The sequence below is a fragment of the Palaemon carinicauda genome, chromosome 5, assembly GCF_036898095.1.
Source record: "Palaemon carinicauda isolate YSFRI2023 chromosome 5, ASM3689809v2, whole genome shotgun sequence".
In the NCBI taxonomy this organism is placed as follows: Eukaryota; Metazoa; Arthropoda; class Malacostraca; order Decapoda; family Palaemonidae; genus Palaemon; species Palaemon carinicauda.
Window position 1 is genome coordinate 50,674,546 of NC_090729.1, and position 20,091 is coordinate 50,694,636.

The window sequence follows — 20,091 nt, forward strand, 5'->3', positions numbered from 1 at the left end:
TGGTGCATTTCATTTAACGAAACAGCGAACCTCGACAGGTCGCTCTTCAGGTTAATGACGTTATCCTCTGGGAGGAAAATCGCTTGCTCTACTTCTATAACCATATTGCTTGCGGCAATGAAAACGTCTTCTGTTCTCTCTACAATGGTGCCATATTTAAAATCTATAATTTTATTTTTAGGGCTCTTCCCACACGAAAAAAATGTCTGAACGAACAATATCACTCCTAAAAAAAAAAGCTTCATTTTGGAAACCTGCAATGAGTAAAATATATGTAATTACTCCCGTTTAAAAAAAAATATTATACAAGTGTCATATATACAAAAATTTCCCTCACTTCCTTCTCCCTTCTTTTAATTCATTATGTGAGCCAATGGTACGATTCTCTCATCAGTGGGTTGGGATACGTTTTGAACTCAAAATCTATTGGCCGTTAATGTTTCTAAAATGTTAAACGGGCCTTCAAACCTAGATGTCAGTTTGTAATTTAGTCCTTTGTGTACAAATACTTGTATGCATACCTTATCACCCACGGTATATGTTTTAGTTGGCTTCGCTATTTTATCATGATTCCTTTTCATTATGATTTGTGATTCTTCTAGATTCTTTCAAAGGATATTTTATCGACGTATGCCTGCATTATAACATCCTTTAGAGGATTTGATAAATTGGTTGTAAGCGTTTATACATGGGAAGGCGTTCTAGCTGGGGTACCGTACAGTGCCTCGTGTGACAACATTTTAACCCTGGATAGGTACACTCCTCGGACACCCCTTTAAGGGTATACTCGGACGCGCTCGACCCCGACGCCAAGAAAAATTCTTGAAATATCAGTTTTTGCAGTAACCTCCTTTTTTCTTTTGCCAAAAAAACTTCAATAAATGCTTAAAACAACTGTAACGATAAATACTACTCATCTGCAGAAAAACTATTTATTATGAATATTTTAAAAAATTAAGTAGAAAAAAAAGACCTTACATAAAAATTCATAAAAAAAAGTTTATACATATATACACAAATCCTTTTAGGAATTGATTCTTGAATGATTAGGACACATCTTGATGTATTTTGGATGAAGTCAGACCCATGGAGGTGAAGATCTGAAATGAGAAAAAAGGGTAACTTTTTTTGGCCCAAAAAATTTGTCCAAATTTCATGAATTTTTTTGGGTACCCAAATGAAATAGGAAGTGGCTAATTTTTTTAGGGAATAAACATATGTTATCCTAAAATAGAAATATGTAAAAAAATCTTCATTATTTTGTAAATTACATTTAAATCAGGGGCCATATCTAAAGGTAATTTTTTGAGTACTTAGAAATTTCGTAAAAAAATACATATATTTAATATATAATATGATATTTATGCAGGTAAAAATATACCAAAATATCACAAATTCTATTGGGAACAAGAATATATATAGATAGGGCAACTTACGCTTCGGATATGTCCACAAAATGGCCGCCAACCACATTGACTCAGACTCCCTAATCTGCCACTAGAAATGTGGGAAGGGTATGTCAATTAGCATGTCTACAATCATCATTGAACCCCGGTTTGTCCTTCACTCGGTACCTTAACACACGAGAAGGGATACGCCTATCTATTATGTTGATTATATTTTCATTCAAAAGGACAACAGGATCTACACTACTATATGATTGTGACCGATTCAAGTATAAAAGATCATGCAAAATCCCATTCCAGTCTGCTTGGGATTTCATATAAATTTTACAAGAGTATGATATATCAGGGACAGGCAGCTCAGTCTTCACTACTACTGAAATCAAGGCACGGAGAACCGACTGGAGAACCAACCTTACTAGTTATAACGTCAGGCGAGTCAGTGTATACGAGGTCCAATCAATTACCAGAACTGTGAGTAGCTTCATTTATGATTTGCTCACAGCCTGATTCAGAGGTAGAGTCTAAAGCTCTTAAGCCATGGCGATCGGTAGGAGAGATAGAACTTAACCACTCCCTATGGTGAGCATTAAAATCACCAACAAAGACAAAAGAAGCCTTCCTATCATCTTCTTTTATCTTAGGCATATTGGTAAGAAGACAATCGAAGATAGAATCATCCATGTCTGGATTCCGGTAGATGGAACACAAATAAAAGCTGTCATGCCTGCTACAAAATTTTATTACCTGAATCTCATGACATCCACATTGATAGCAGGACTTATGAGAAGCAGGGTACTCTGTCCCAATATACACAGCCATCCCCCTGGCCCTAGGGAGGGCATCACGTTTCAACATTATTGGCTTCTTAAAACCAGTTATAAGGAGCTCAGATGAGTGCCTCATATTAGAAACCAAAGTTTCTGAGCACAAAATAATATCATACTGTCTGGACGCAATTGTAAGGTCTTGGATATTTGCATGAAGACCACGATTGATGCAATACAGAAGACGACATTGACGAAATTTAGGACGTACTGGTCCCGGATTTAGCTTAATGTCTCCAGAGAGCAGAAGATTTAATAGAAATTGAAAAGAGACATCATACGTAAAAACTAGACTAACAAGAATTATAACAAAAACAATATGTACAAAATTATAAATAAAGTGATTGATGAAACCCATAGACTATAGTAAAAAGTCGGAAAAACTGGTCAACATGGGGGAGCCGACACACCATACAGGGCTAAATACCCTTCAGGATAGCTACTTCAACTGAAGGGAGGACAGTAAAGAGTGTTTTGAGAAGAAAAAGAATCAGAAAAGGAAAAGACAACCTCTTGATAAATCACCAGGCATCCATGGCCTTTCTATTAAGCCTGCCCAACACACCATTTCAAAAAACAAAAGGAAGAAAACAAAAAAAAAATAATAAGATAATAGCTTAGGTAGCTGGTATTGGAGCGCTTCTGTTCTAAAAGTCTCTATATGTATGTTCGTACATTTATTGACCCTATAAAATATAAAGAAACATCTAACAATAAATCAGTCCTTTGAAGAAGTATCACGAAACTAGTCAGGACTTAATCTTATATATCATATATATAGATATGTATGTCTATATATATATATATATATATATATATATATATATATATATATATATATATATATATATATATATATATATATATATATGCATATATATATATATATATATATATATATATATATATATATATATATATATATATGCATATATATATATATATATATATATATATATATATATATATATATATATATATATATATATATATGCATATACATATATATAAATATATATATATATAGATATATATATATATATATATATATATATATATATATATATGCATATACATATATATATATATGCATATATATATATATATATATATATATATGAATATATATATATATATATATATATATATATATATATATATATATATATATATATATATATATCTTCTTAGTAAAAGCTAGGAAATTTTCAACCAACAATATTATTAATCTTCTTAATGACCCTGTTCCATCTAACATTAGTGTATGCTTGACAGATTACTTAATTATATTAGATATTGTCTAAGCACATATACAACACTTATACAGTTACTGGTGAGGCTTATATACATACAAACACACATGTGTTAGTGTACGAATGTTGTACGTGCACATTGTGGTTCCATCCTCATGTCTCTGTAATGTGATATAGAAATATTAGACTTGTAGGTTTCTTCTTAGGATAAGTCCTGAGTTTTAGGTTAACATTAAACAAATTATTGACAGCTCAATCACTGGACTATGCGATGGTTTGGTCGGATGACCATTCAGTATGAAAAGATGAATAGAACTGATTTACAAGAGGCTTGCGTCGATGGCGTAACACTAGCTATCTCAGCGTTTTATATAACAACAAGATGAAATGACCACTTAGCCTTATGGCCGGGAGGCATTCTGACCTGTTTACAAGACACACATAAATGTTTATTCATGCAATGCATTCCAGGCTACTGCAAGCATTGCATAGCATGGTCTAGTTTCACATCCTGTCAGGGCGCTGTTGTTACACTCCTAATTTGCCAATAACCCCTTGGGTCATGGATTTATTTACAAATATGGAATTTATCTTTATATACAAATGTAATTACATTACATTAGCTTAGACAGTTACCATTCAAGCATTGAACATTAAAAGTTACGTTAAGATATGTTTCCTAGGAGAGTGACTGGATATATATTTAATCATAGCCATAAACAAGTGATTGAGGAAGAATATGCAAAAAAAGTATATGTAAAAAAATACATACTTCACAGATATAGTCATAAATAAAGAAAAATGTATGGAAAATACAGATACATATATGCTATATATGGCATAATGCTAGTAAATGATTATGAGTTCCCACAAAAAAAAATTAACATGTATACATGAATTGGTAACTTGTTGAAGAATAGTTGTTACCCTGTGGAGATATATAATTTAAACATGATCATGGGTAACTGTTTAAAAATAATTGTTTCTTATGTTATAGATATAGATATATTATAATTGATATTATTGTTCATTAGTAACTGATTAAAAATATTTGTTACCTTGGTAAAGATATAGATACATTAAGATTGATATGATTGTGCACACAATATAGATTCCTGGTATGTACACACACCACGGTTTCATATATATATATATATATATATATATATATATATATATATATATATATATATATATATATATATATATATATATATATATATATATATATATATATATTTATATATATATATATATATATATATATATATATATATATATATATATATATATATATATATATATATATATATATATATATATATATATATATATATATATATATATATATATATATATATATATATATATATATATATAATATATATATATATATATATATATATATATATATATATATATATATATATATATATATATATATATATATATATAGGGCTACAATATTTTATCATGTGCCCAAAAGATACTTTTTAACTGTTTATATATATAATGCAAATGCAATGTCCTGGAGTCTCTTCAACTACGTGTTACCAGCGTGCAGACTGCTTTTCACAGACCTCTCAATTCCAGACAATTTTCCCCCCGAGTCAAGTGAAATGGCCAATTTCAAACGGCTCGAAAGGCAAATGCTTTCAACACAATAGGAGTGTTGTCTGGACGTGGCAAAACGTTACTCTGGAGATCCACCTGTTTTTGCCTCAATCTACGCCAAACAAGGATGTTAACGGCGATAAGAATCAACACCGTAACACTGATTGATGCCAGCGACACGTAGAAACAAAGATTCCCCCCTGCATAAGTCGGTGAGGGGTGGTCCATCTCGGCTAGTTGCGTCAACCGATTAGCCACCTGTGCGTTGTATGGGAGAGGTAAGGATAGGGTTGTAGTGGTCTACGTGAAATTTGCGAATTAGGCCCATTCCCGGATGATAGTGTTATCTCCTTGGACCGTGTAGTTCGTGGACGTCCCGATGCAACCGTCAGCTGCAACGAAGACCTGGGATTGGGTCGTGGATCCATCTGGGCATGATACCTTGAAGTCGGCCTTGTCGTTTCGTATCCACGAGCCATTGTTCAATCTGCAATTGAACTTATTGTCGTCAAAAGGATAAAGTTTTTTCAGACAATCTTTATGTGTATGGGAGAGAGAACCGTTTAGCACTATACCTAACTCGCATGAATCCATTGATATATAATGGAATTCAAAGGAGTCAGCTGTACATTCTTTATTATTGATTGCTTCTGAACAGTGAGTTAATATATCTAAGTCTCTAATGACCGTATATGTTTCCCTATCAGGGGAAATCAATACGTGTCCTATCAAATTGGATGTTACTGGACTTGAGTTATTCGTCATGTAAGTTTGGAATGGTGCTATTCATCCTGTAATTTTCAACGCTCACTGATATTAAACTATAATAAAATTCTATCTTATGGGTGTCTAACAAAGGAACATACCGCTTTTCTCCCGTCCGTTCTCCAAAGTTAACGTTAGGTCTTTAATAAGCAAAAGATGTGGTGATAAAACACCCTTAATTGCTAACGTAATAGCATCCACATAGTCTTTTGATTTGTCAATAATATGTGAAATTTTAGTACGGATATGATCTATTTTTGAATTATAATACGTTAACGCTGCCAGCAAGTTTTGTACTTCCATAATCTGACCGATATTACTAGAATGTTCGTTCACCAAGATCTTTATTCAATTAATTGATGTTAATTGATTCTGCAGTTCTGATAAAACTAGTTCGTTTTCATGTTTTAAAATCTCACTCCTCTTATTTTGATCACTGATTTTAAGACAATCTGAAATTCCTAAGCCTAAACTTGCAACAGATACAAAGATGTTTAGTAGAGCAAAAATAAAGGGATTACGTCTTTCAAGGTTATTGTGTCGCACAGTCCACATCAGTAGATCGCGAGCCAGAGCTTCTTCCTCGTCGGTTTTATTTTGCAAGTCATATGATAACATTTCCGTGACGCTTATTGCTGGTGCAAGCGAACTCTCTGTATTAAAATGAAAATGACGTTGGTGCATTTCATTTAACGAAACAGCGAACCTCGACAGGTCGCTCTTCAGGTTAATGACGTTATCCTCTGGGAGGAAAATCGCTTGCTCTACTTCTATAACCATATTGCTTGCGGCAATGAAAACGTCTTCTGTTCTCTCTACAATGGTGCCATATTTAAAATCTATAATTTTATTTTTAGGGCTCTTCCCACACGAAAAAAATGTCTGAACGAACAATATCACTCCTAAAAAAAAAAGCTTCATTTTGGAAACCTGCAATGAGTAAAATATATGTAATTACTCCTGTTTAAAAAAAAATATTATACAAGTGTCATATATACAAAAATTTCCCTCACTTCCTTCTCCCTTCTTTTAATTTGTTATGTGAGCCAATGGTACGATTCTCTCATCAGTGGGTTGGGATACGTTTTGAACTCAAAATCTATTGGCCGTTAATGTTTCTAAAATGTTAAACGGGCCTTCAAACCTAGATGTCAGTTTGTAATTTAGTCCTTTGTGTACAAATACTTGTATGCATACCTTATCACCCACGGTATATGTTTTAGTTGGCTTCGCTATTTTATCATGATTCCTTTTCATTATGATTTGTGATTCTTCTAGATTCTTTCAAAGGATATTTTATCGACGTATGCCTGCATTATAACATCCTTTAGAGGATTTGATAAATTGGTTGTAAGCGTTTATACATGGGAAGGCGTTCTAGCTGGGGTACCGTACAGTGCCTCGTGTGACAACATTTTAACCCTGGATAGGTACACTCCTCGGACACCCCTTTAAGGGTATACTCGGACGCGCTCGACCCCGACGCCAAGAAAAATTCTTGAAAAATCAGTTTTTGCAGTAACCTCCTTTTTTCTTTTGCCAAAAAAACTTCAATAAATGCTTAAAACAACTGTAACGATAAATACTACTCATCTGCAGAAAAACTATTTATTATGAATATTTTAAAAAATTAAGTAGAAAAAAAAGACCTTACATAAAAATTCATAAAAAAAAGTTTATACATATATACACAAATCCTTTTAGGAATTGATTCTTGAATGATTAGGACACATCTTGATGTATTTTGGATGAAGTCAGACCCATGGAGGTGAAGATCTGAAATGAGAAAAAAGGGTAACTTTTTTTGGCCAAAAAAATTTGTCCAAATTTCATGAATTTTTTTGGGTACCCAAATGAAATAGGAAGTGGCTAATTTTTTTAGGGAATAAACATATGTTATCCTAAAATAGAAATATGTAAAAAAATCTTCATTATTTTGTAAATTACATTTAAATCAGGGGCCATATCTAAAGGTAATTTTTTGAGTACTTAGAAATTTCGTAAAAAAATACGTATATTTAATATATAATATGATATTTATGCAGGTAAAAATATACCAAAATATCACAAATTCTATTGGGAACAAGAATATATATAGATAGGGCAACTTACGCTTCGGATATGTCCACAAAATGGCCGCCAACCACATTGACTCAGACTCCCTAATCTGCCACTAGAAATGTGGGAAGGGTATGTCAATTTCAAGGTGTTATTTACTAATTTAATTATTCTTGGATATGCATAAAAATTGTATGGTGGGTTGCTGGATAATTGTCGATTATTTTACGACTATAAAATTAAAATTCTGACCCCAAAAAAATTTTTTGAAGGGAAATAAAATCGAAAAAAAAAATGTAAAACAATATAATATTTTAGCTAAAAAAATTGGATGATATTCAATCAAAAAAGAAGTAAACAAATTTTTCCGACAAATAAACATCTAGAGGAATCATTACTCTGTGATAGTTCCTTAGTACGTAGTAATTTTGAAAGAAATGGGAAAAAACGAAAAAGTGGCAATCGCAGGAAAATCGAACACATACCTATATATACGCCATATCTGGCTAAAAATAAAGATAGGCATGGGTAGCCAGATCATCTAGAAACACTTTCCAACACTATAAAAATACAAGTTTTGCGACACTACTTGCCAATTCCTTACGGTAACATGACTAAGCAAAAAATTGCAAAACAAATAAAAAGGGGCACTCGCGGAAAAATGGCCAACAATCTAATATACGGCATTTCAGAAAAAAAAAAATTTCAGCCACGTGCTAGGCAAACCATCAAGGCACATTTTCCGACAAATAAATATCTAAATGAATCATTACTCTGTGATAGTTCCTTAGTACGTAGTAATTTTGAAAGAAATGGGAAAAAACGAAAAAATGGCAATCACCGGAAAATCGAACACATACCTATATATACGCTATATCTGGCTAAAAAAAAGATAGGCATGGGTAGCCAGATCATCTAGAAACACTTTCCAACACTATAAAAATATAAGTTTTGCGACACTACTTGCAAATTCCTTACGGTAACATGACTAAGCAAAAAAAGCCAAAACAAATAAAAAGGGGCACTCGCGGAAAAATGGCTAACATTCTAATATACGTTATTTCAGAAAAAAAAATTCAGCCACGTGCTAGGCAAACCATCGAGGCACATTTTCCGACAAATAAACATCTAAATGAATCATTACTCTGTGATAGTTCCTTAGTACGTAGTAATTTTGAAAGAAATGGGAAAAAACGAAAAAATGGCAATCACAGGAAAATCAAACACATACCTATATATACGCCATATCTGGCTAAAAAAAAAGATAGGCATGGGTAGCCAGATCATCTAGAAACACTTTCCAACACTATAAAATTATAAGTTTTGCGACACTACTTGCCAATTCCTTTCGGTAACATGACTAAGCAAAAAAATGCAAACCAAATAAAAAGGGGCACTCGCGGAAAAATGGCCATTCTAATATACGGCATTTCAGAAAAAAAAATTCAGCGTCGTGCTACGCAAACCATCAAGGCACATTTTCCGACAAATAAACATCTAAATGAATCATTACTCTATGATAGTTCCTTAGTACGTAGTAATTTAGAAAGAAATGGGAAAAAACGAAAAAATGGCAATCACCGGAAAATCGAACACATACCTATATATACGCCATATCTGGCTAAAAAAAAGATAGGCATAGGTAGCCAGATCATCTAGAAACACTTTTCAACACTATAAAAATATAAGTTTTGCGACACTACTTGCCAATTCCTTACGGTAACATGACTAAGCAAAAAAATGAAAAACAAATAAAAAGGGGCACTCGCGGAAAAATGGCTAACATTCTAATATACGGCATTTCAGGAAAAAAAAAATTCAGCCACGTGCTAGGCAAACCATCGAGGCACATTTTCCGACAAATAAACATCTAAATGAATCATTACTCTGTGATAGTTCCTTAGTACGTAGTAATTTTGAAAGAAATGGGAAAAAACGAAAAAATGGCAATCACAGGAAAATCGAACACATACCTATATATACGCCATATCTGGCTAAAAAAAAGATAGGCATGGGTAGCCAGATCATCTAGAAACACTTTCCAACACTATAAAATCATAAGTTTTGCGACACTACTTGCCAATTCCTTACGGTAACATGACTAAGCAAAAAAATGCAAAACAAATAAAAAGGGGCACTCGCGGAAAAATGGCCATTCTAATATACGGCATTTCAGAAAAAAAAAATTTCAGCCACGTGCTAGGCAGACCATCAAGGCACATTTTCCGACAAATAAACATCTAAATGAATCATTACTCTGTGATAGTTCCTTAGTACGTAGTAATTTTGAAAGAAATGGGAAAAAACGAAAAAATGGCAATCACAGGAAAATCGAACACATATCTATATATACGCCATATCTGGCTAAAAAAAAAGATAGGCATGGGTAGCCAGATCATCTAGAAACACTTTCCAACACTATAAAAATATAAGTTTTGTGACACTACTTGCCAATTCCTTATGGTAACATGACTAAGCAAAAAAATGCAAAACAAATAAAAAGGGGCACTCGCGGAAAAATACCCAACATTCTAATATACGGCATCTCAGATAAAAAAAAAGACATGCACGTGTTAGCCCAACCATCAAGGCACACTTTCTAACACATAAACATGAAAAAAAAATCAATAATATACGGCAATTCCTTACTACGTAGTAAATTTTTACAAATATTGAAAAAAAACAGAAATTGGCAACCGCAGTTAAATACCCAATATACCAATAACTACGTCGTATCTGACAAAAACAAAGTCACGCATGGGTAGCCAGATCATCTAGACACACTTTCCAACACTAAAAAAGCAAAAGTTTTACGACACTATTTGGCAATATCTTACGGAAAAAATGACTTGGCAAAAAAATGAAAAAAAATGAAAAAGGGGCACTCGCGGTAAAAGGCCCAACATTCTAATATACGGCATCTCAGAAAAAAAAAAGACATGCACGTGTTAGCCCAACCATCAAGGCACACTTTCTAACACATAAACATGAAAAAAAATCAATAATATACGGCAATTCCTTACTACGTAGTAAATTTTTACAAATATTGAAAAAAAAACAGAAATTGGCAACCGCAGTTAAATACCCAATATACCAATAACTACGTCGTATCTGACAAAAACAAAGTCACGCATGGGTAGCCAGATCATCTAGACACACTTTCCAACACTAAAAAAGCAAAAGTTTTACGACACTATTTGGCAATATCTTACGGAAAAATGACTTGGCCAAAAAATGAAAAAAAATGAAAAAGGGGCAGTCGCGGTAAAATGGTCCTCGTGGTGATGAACGACATTTTAACTAAAAAAAAAATCATGCACATGGTAGCCAAACAATCCATCAAGACCTTCCACAACTGATAACCTATACAAGTTGCACCATTCTACGACAATTTCATAATACGTAATAACTTTGATAATTATGCAAATTACCTTAAAAGGGTAAACTCGGTCGCGCTCGACCCCGACGCGTCTCAGAATTCGGGGAAGGCGTACAGCTACAGCAATACACATCTGGACACTACTAGAGCGTGTAGGGGAGACACCTACTGCATGTCGATCACCCACAAATTCAGTCACGGGGGTGAGTCACGTGAGAAAAACCTCTTTTTTTTTGACGCTCGGGGTCGCGGACGACCCACCGTACCTTTCCAGGGTTAATAGATACATGATATGAGTGATTCAAAGTGCTTAGTACCGCAGGTATGGCAATATCCCAGTTGGGGTCTGATCCCCCTAGTGTAACTCTTAATATGTTCAAAACCTTCCTATTCGCTCTTTCCACTAGTCCATTCGACTCTGGGTGATAGATCATGGTATTTACTCTCTTCACTCGTACTAATATATTCGAAGTTACGTTCGGCTCGATAAACTGCGTGTAAGCTGATATTGAGGGTGAACGAGAATTCTGTTGCGTCGCATATATTATTTCTCGATTCATGAGACAAGTGATTGGTTCTTCAACGTACGTTACTGTTTTATTTGTCGTCTCCTTCTTATCCAAATCCGATTTTAAGGTATTAAAAGACTTATAGAATATTCCTTTGATATACACGCTGTGTTTGGCAGGGGATAAGGTAATGTTTTAACTGCCCCTAGACGGTATCCTATAATTACAGTTGGATACATATCAATGTTTTGTACAACGATAAATGTATCTACAAACGTTCGCTTATTGACCTTATACTGAACATGAGTTACTCCTATTACATTTAATTCATTATTTCCTATACCCGAGAGCCATACTCCGGACTTCTCTATAGGGAAGTTCGAAAATAACAAGTGGTGAGTCCTTAAATCCATGATGTTACGTGGACTACCAGAATCAAAAAATAATGTGAAGGATCGGTGTTCTAAATTTACAGCGTATAATGTTGTCCGTAACTCATTTTGGCTTATTATTGCGTGAATTTGTTGCAAATATACGGGAACCTACACTCATTTATTGGATTCGGCTGTGTGTTTCATAGGAAAATCTATTGCCTTACAAAGATCTGGTAAATTATCAAATGGATTATTTGATACAAAATATGTTGATATGAATGACCCAGCATCATTCTCTCCCCCAATGTAGTTTACTACGTGGTATTTTCTTTGCTTTGCACACTTGGAAAATTTGTCTGACCTTGCGAATTCTGGCTAGACGACCCAGGAACAGAGTTACTTGAAGCACTATTTGTTTGTTTCTGATTTTGAACAACATTGCCGTTCACTTGTTTCTTCTTATTAAACTGAGGATTCTTGATTTTATTTAGATTCGGAACTGTTTGCCTGTTTTTAGGATTTTGCTGTTGATTACGCGAGAAGCATCGATTATATGAATGGGTTGAACTGTTATGAATTAAACAAAATCGCATCCCACAGTCTGCAATCATGTGACCTGGACGTTTGCAATTGTAACAAGTCATCCCTGCAGCTTGATTATTATTAACTATGTTTACTTGTTGTGGCTTAGTTTCATTTTCTGCAAAAACTTGAGTAAGCAAGGGATCAAGGTCAGTATATTTAGACAAGTGTTTTTTATCTCTTTATATACATCTAGTTCCCTACTTTCGGGCATTAGCTTTTTATCAAAACACTGCACTAAAGCTTCAGGCAACATAACTTTCATGCAGGTTCAATACATTAGCCGCAAGAAATCTTTCACGGCGATGTTATCGCCTGTAACCCACGTGGAATAACGTAAATTATCTTGATATTCAATCAGCCGGTCGGCAAAGAGTGCCGCCCGTTCTATAACATTAATCTGAGTAATAGTTGCTTGATTAATTATGTTTCTTAACGCCATAACTACGTCTAAAGCTTCTTCACCGCCATATATTGCACGTAGCCTAAATTTGAAATCGTCACATGTAACTGCTTCTTGGAAAGAGAATCCTCTAAGATATGCGCTTGCATCTCCTTTAGCAAAGTCTATGAAATTTTTAGCTTCTTGTAATTGTACGGATGGGTCTGTGATGCCTTTTGTGTTTAAATGAGCATCTAGAGACAAGATCCATGACTCAACGTTCTGAGGCAGGAACCCATTGACCCGACCTTGAAAAAGAACAATAGCTGATCTTGCACTCACTAGAGTAACCACGGGATTGCGGATATCAGGTGCGGCAGAGGCATTCACAGGTGACGACATGTTAACTTTAACTTTTTTCCTATCACTACGATTCCTTGCGATCCTATCAAAATATCTATATGAATACACACGTCCACTGCGTAAACACATAAGCACTCTACAGTAAAGTCCCCCAAAATGATGATATTAGACAGTAAATGTGATAAAGATATTTCCCGAGAACTTCTGAAAGAAAACGGAATTCGCACAAAGAGAAAAAAAAATTCAGCGGACGAGAATTCGTAGTTGAATATAGATTCCTTTAATGAAGAAGATTAAGGTTACATATATCTCACCCCAGCAATAATGGACGATCGACTCGTGACATAAAACACTTCACTGAAAAAAAAACGTAATGAAAAAGGGATGTACTTAGCTTAGTATATATGCGTGAAGATTGTTTTGATCCGATGACGTCATGTCCTCTCCCTCTCTCTCTCTCTCGTTTGCAGGAAGTGTGTAGCTGGCGTGATGACCTTCGACTTGGCTTCTTGTTGCACGTTGTTTATTCAATGACTGTTTCACTTCCCGGTGCTATTCTTGAATATATGTGATGAAAGTCGTTAACTAAACGTTGATATAGATAAGAGAATTCATCTCGATGAAGGACATTTCTTCGTATTCTAAGGATGTTTATTGATGCTGTAAGGACAATGAGACGAGCTATCACCAACAACAACTGCCAGTTAATCGAACATGTGCGAAATTATAATACAAGGTGCGGACGGAAAAGTAGCATGCACGCAGGCGCCAATCTGTCTTGAACTAACCGCCACAATATGTGTGCTTTTTCACACGTACAAATGCTTGAAATACAAGTCAATAGAAACAGGTAGCGAATTGATAAATACATAAATTTGTAGCTCTGAGGGAGCGGAATAAATATATACAGTGAGCCACAGTGTGGAGAAAAGAGAATTTAAATGAAATGGAGAATTTAATGAGAATGCTGGACGACGGAGGGAGCGATGTCCTTACAAGTACTCCTCCCCCCAAGACATCAGGCGGCGTAGAGGGCTAATGAGACTAATGTTCGTGTCGTTTCGAGCGTCGGGGGGGGTTCCTCTTGTTCTTGAACGGAGGGGCGCGTCGGCGGTCGGCGTATGGATCGCTACCTCTCATCGTTGTTTGTTGCTTTTCTTCTCACCGGGCGCCTTGTTTTGAGGTGGCACTCTGGATCTGCCGGGTCCTGCAGAGGCAGTGTCGCTTCCTTCGAGAAACGCCGATTTCACACGGTCTATTGAGACTTAGTCCTCTTGGCCATGCACGTTGAGAAGGAAGGCTTTCGTCGTTTTCTTGATTACTCGGTAGGGGCCTCGATAGGGTCTGGTTAGCGTCTGTCGATGAGCGTCGACACGGACGAAAACATACCCGCAGTCGTCCAGGTTTTTCGGCTTGAAATGCTTAGTTCTGTCCTGGTAAGTTTTAAGACATGGCCTGATCTTTCTGGTGAAGTCCCTAAGATGTTCCAGCTGCGTGTCGTCGGTTTTTGAGGGAAAGAATTCGTCGGGAAGTGCGAGTGCCTATCCGTAAACCTTTTCAGCGGGCGATTGCTTGCCATCTGCGCGAGAGGCGGTGCGAAGGCCGAAAAGTACCCAAGGAAGTCGTGATTTCCAGTTTCCGTCGGTGCAGCTCGCCATAAGGGACGCCTTGAGAGCGCGATGAGTTCATTCGACCATGCCGTTTGCTGCGGGGTTGTATGCCATGGTGCTGTGGAGTGTCGTTCCCATCAGGTTTGCCAGAGCGAGCCATATCTCTGACAGGAAAGCGGAGCCTATGTCTGTCGTGATGTCGTCAGGAATGCCAAATCTGCTCACCCAGCTTGACAAAAGGGCTTCGGCGCATGCTTGGGTCGTAGCTTCGGTCATCGGTGATGCTTCCAAGCACCTCGTGGAGTGATCGATGATTGTCGGCAGGTAGCGAGCAGATCCCGAAAGCGGCAAAGGTCCCACGACGTCAATGTGGATGTGACCGAAACGTCTTTTCGGTTGGGGATAATCACCTATCCCCAATTTGGTGTGACGGCATATCTTGTTTGTCTGGCAATTGATGCATGTCTTCGCTCATTCCCGGGCATCCTTTCTGATCCCTGGCCATATGAACTTTTCAGACAGGAGGCGAGCAGTGGTGCGTCCCGAGGGGTGTGAAAGTCCATGGATGATGTCGAATATTTTTCTTCTGCAGCAAGCCGGAATCCAGGGACGTGGGCGGTCGGTGCTGCTGTTGCAGAGGATAATTACTCCTGCTGGCCCGAGGGGAATTGCAGTTATCTTGAGCGCAGATGGCCCCGTCAGGTGATCCTGTGCCTCTAGTTCTTTGCGCTGCTCAGATGCGCGGTTGGCGTAGTCAATTCCCAGGTGGATTGCGTCGATTTCAATCCTTGAAAGGGCGTCTGCAACTGGGTTTTTCTTTCCGGTAACGTAGCTTATGGTGCACCCGAATTCGGCGATTGCTGCGAGATGACGTTGTTGTCGGGAGGGACCATGCGTCTGTCGATTTTGTGAAGGCGTGTACGAGGGGTTGATGGTCCGTCGCAATGGTGAAGGGTGTGCCCTCCAGGATGTGCCTGAAGTGGCGAACGGCGAGGTAGACGGCGAGGAGCTCCCTCGTGCTGTATATTGTTTTGGCGGGTTTCAGTTTTCTGCTGAAGGATGCCAATGGTCAAGGAGAACCATTGACGAGCTATTTCAACACAGCCCCACAGCCGACGTTGCTGGCGTCGGTCGTCAGGAGGCGTTGCTGGAGTCCGGTGATTTTCAAGTAATTATGAAAATTATTTCTGTTTTTCATTTGATTGGTTGAGTATTAAATCTAAGTAGGTACAGAATTTTACTCGGTAAACCAGTCATGTAATGTTTTCCCTACTCGTTTGCATCCATAGCAATCGAGCAACATTCAACACTTTTGCTTGATATTTATTTACAGATTTTTTGGGGAAATATCTTTATTGTCTAATATCCATACATATTCTGTAATTAAGATGTGTTCAGACTCATGCTATTTTACATTTTACATCAAAATGAATCTCTTCGCACCAAAGTATACATCTCCAACTTCATGTAACATATCAAACCCTTTCAATCACTTCTTTTTAACAGCAATATGTAAATCTTTAATATATATATATATATATATATACATATATATATATATATATATATATATAAATATATATATATATATATATATATATATATAAATATATATATATATATATATATTTATATATATATATATATATATATATGTAAATTTATATATTTATATATATATATATATATATATATTTTTATATATATATATATATATATGTATATATATATATATATATATACAGAATTATTAGCCAGGCTACAACCATGGTTGGAAAAGGAACATGCTATAAGCCCGAGGGCTCCAACAGGGAAATAGCCCAGTGAGCAAAGGAAATAAATAAACGATATAAAAAGTAATCAATAATCCAAATAAGATATTAAATAAAAACACTGACTACATTTTAAAGTTCTACTGATTCCACTATACGATTAGAAATATCATTCCACAACTTGTTCACAACTGGAATAAAACTTCTTGAATAATGTGCAGTGTTGAGCCTCATGATGGAGAAGGCCTGTCTATTAGAATTAACGGCATGTCTAGTATTAAGAGCAGGATGGTGCTGTCCAGGAAGATCAGAATTATTAAAAATCTTATGCAACATGCATAATGAACTAATTGAACAACGGTGCCAAAAATTAATATGTATATCAGGAAAAAGAAAATTAAAATATATACATATATATATATATATATATATAAGTATATATATATATATATATATAAATATATATATTCATATATATATATATATATATATGTATGTACTATATATATATATATATATATACATACATATATATATATATATATATATAGAAAAAATGTAATAAACCTGAGAAACTAAGATGAGGAAAGAACATAAATCGTCCCCTGTAGTCACTATTAGGCCCACTTTTTTCAATGTATTATTTCACAATACATAAATTCCTTATCCGCCAGCTCTCATCTTCCAAACTTTGAAAATATTGATACCATTATCAGCAATCATGAAATGAACAAAGTATTACTTTGTTCATCTGAAAATTTGAAAGGAACTATTACGAGTACTCAGGTTTTGCTAAAATATAACGTTCAATTGTAGTTTCTTTTTTTTTAAGCGGTGCATATTTTCACCGACTCACAGAAGTGCTGTTTTAGCTCGGAAAGATTCCTGATACCTGATTGGTCGGAAGTATTTTTGTCCGAACACCTTCATTGTTCTCAAAAAATTTCCAAGTAATATGGATCGAAACTTATTCACTAACCTATATTTCTCAATCATATATATGTTTTTGTCAATAAACAATGTGAAAGAGCAAATATATTATAAAATATCGTTATGGTGAGTCTAAATTTAATAACACAATCTGCCGGAGTCAACGACACCACCATATTTTCGGATGCATGCTTTGTAATCTTGTAATTTTTCACATATTTTAATATAAATTGGGATGGATTACACTCAGCATAAGTTGAACATGTTATTATATATATCTTTTTTTTAATACCAGAATTTACCAAAAACATGGAATTAATAGAACCCGATTTTTGTGAAAACTCATGGGGAGGTAAAATAACAGGTTGCAGCGGAATGGCGAGAAAACAATCTCTTCTGACTGTCATAGACGCAGTTTTTTTCTTTCGTAATATAGTTCGGCCTATTCCTTTTAGTTTAAATATTCTTGCATTGTCTCTCTTTGTAATATATAGCTTAGTATTTTTCCACATTCCTGTTCCTCACCACACATCTATTTTCCCCGATATCCCCTCTTTCATATATGGGATATCTACACTTTGATTCTTTATTTCTTATCCTATGTGGAAACTGTTCGCTTAAAATACTATGCTTCATTTCATTTGATATAATGTGAGATACCGAACAGGTTTACAGAATAGGCTCTACTTGTTACACTGCATACAATTTATGTTGTTATTATAATGTACATACTTACTAACGTAGGGTACAAAACATAATGAATCGTAGTGCGGATATCCTTTATGAAAGAAGGGATATCGGGGAAAATAGATATTAGGTGAGGAACAGGAATGGCGGAAAATACTAAGCAAAATATTACGAAGAGAACCATTGCAAGACTATTTAGACTAGAAGGAATACGCCGAAATATATTACGAAAAAAAAAAAGATAACCGCGTCTATGACAGTCAGAAGGGATTGTTTTCCCGCCAGGCCGCTGCAGGCTGTTCTTTTACCTCCCCATAAGTTTTCACAAATATCGGGTTTTAATAATTCCACGTTTTTGGTAAATTCTGGTATTCAAAGATAGTTTATAATAACATGTTTAAATTATGCTGAGTGTAATTTATCCCAATTTCTCTTAAACAAATTGAAAAATTACAAAATTGCAAAGAGTGCATCCGAGAATAAGCTGCTGTCGTTAACTTCGGCAGATTGGGTTATTAAATTTAGACTTACCATGACAATACTTTATAATATATTTATTCTTTCATATTGTTTATTGACAAAATATATATCTAATGGAGAAATACAGGTTAGTAAATAAGTTTCGATTCACATTACTTGGTAATTATTTGAGAACAATGAAGGTGTTCGGACAAAAATACTTCTGACCAATAAGGTATCAGGAACCTTCCCGAGTTAAAAGGGTACCCCTATGAGTCGGTAAAAAAAAAAAAAAAGAATAATAATAATAAATATAGACCATAGGAAACAACTGATCGGTTTCCTAATGGACATTGGGACGTTTCTGCAACATATGTTAGAAATATTTAGATGATATTGAAAATATCCTCGAAAAGTTGAACTGCTAATAGTTAGCTCAGGAATAACGACAAGGAAGCAATAAGCAGTAGAAAGAAATACCGTTTTGGTTTATAGTTTTAAAATTCTCAGGGTTGAATAAAATTTCTTTCATTTCAACGAACTAGAATCAGTCTGAATTGGATGACAATATTTTCGACTGCTATGAACAACAAAATGAAAAATAATTACTTGCCATTTTTAAACATAATTTTCTTTTTAATCTTTAGCGTTGTTTTACTTTCTTCATTTTAACTCACTTAACTATATAAAGATATCTCAACGTTTGTCCCCTGACAGAGAAAATGCTAGTTTTAATCATCCGTATTATGGTATCCTCTCCTTGTTCTAACTCAGTTGCTTAATTCTTTAAAAAGAAACAAATAGCTAAAGCTTTTTTTTTATTCTATTGAACGATTAGAACAAAATATTCATTTAATAATTTCTCTAACTAATTGCATTCATAATTCGCCTCTACATATTGTACTTAATCCCATATCAGTGAAGGGTAATTTTGTTATTCATATATATGATAATAATTACCTTCCCCGGTAAGGGGAGCATTTGTTTCTTTAATTACTTTCGTATGTATTATGGTTGTCATAGATCATATTCAAAACAGTTGAATTTGGATCAACATTTAGCAAAATGGTCCAATCATTCCTATAAAATCATGATTAAACATATGAACCACACATTAAAAGACG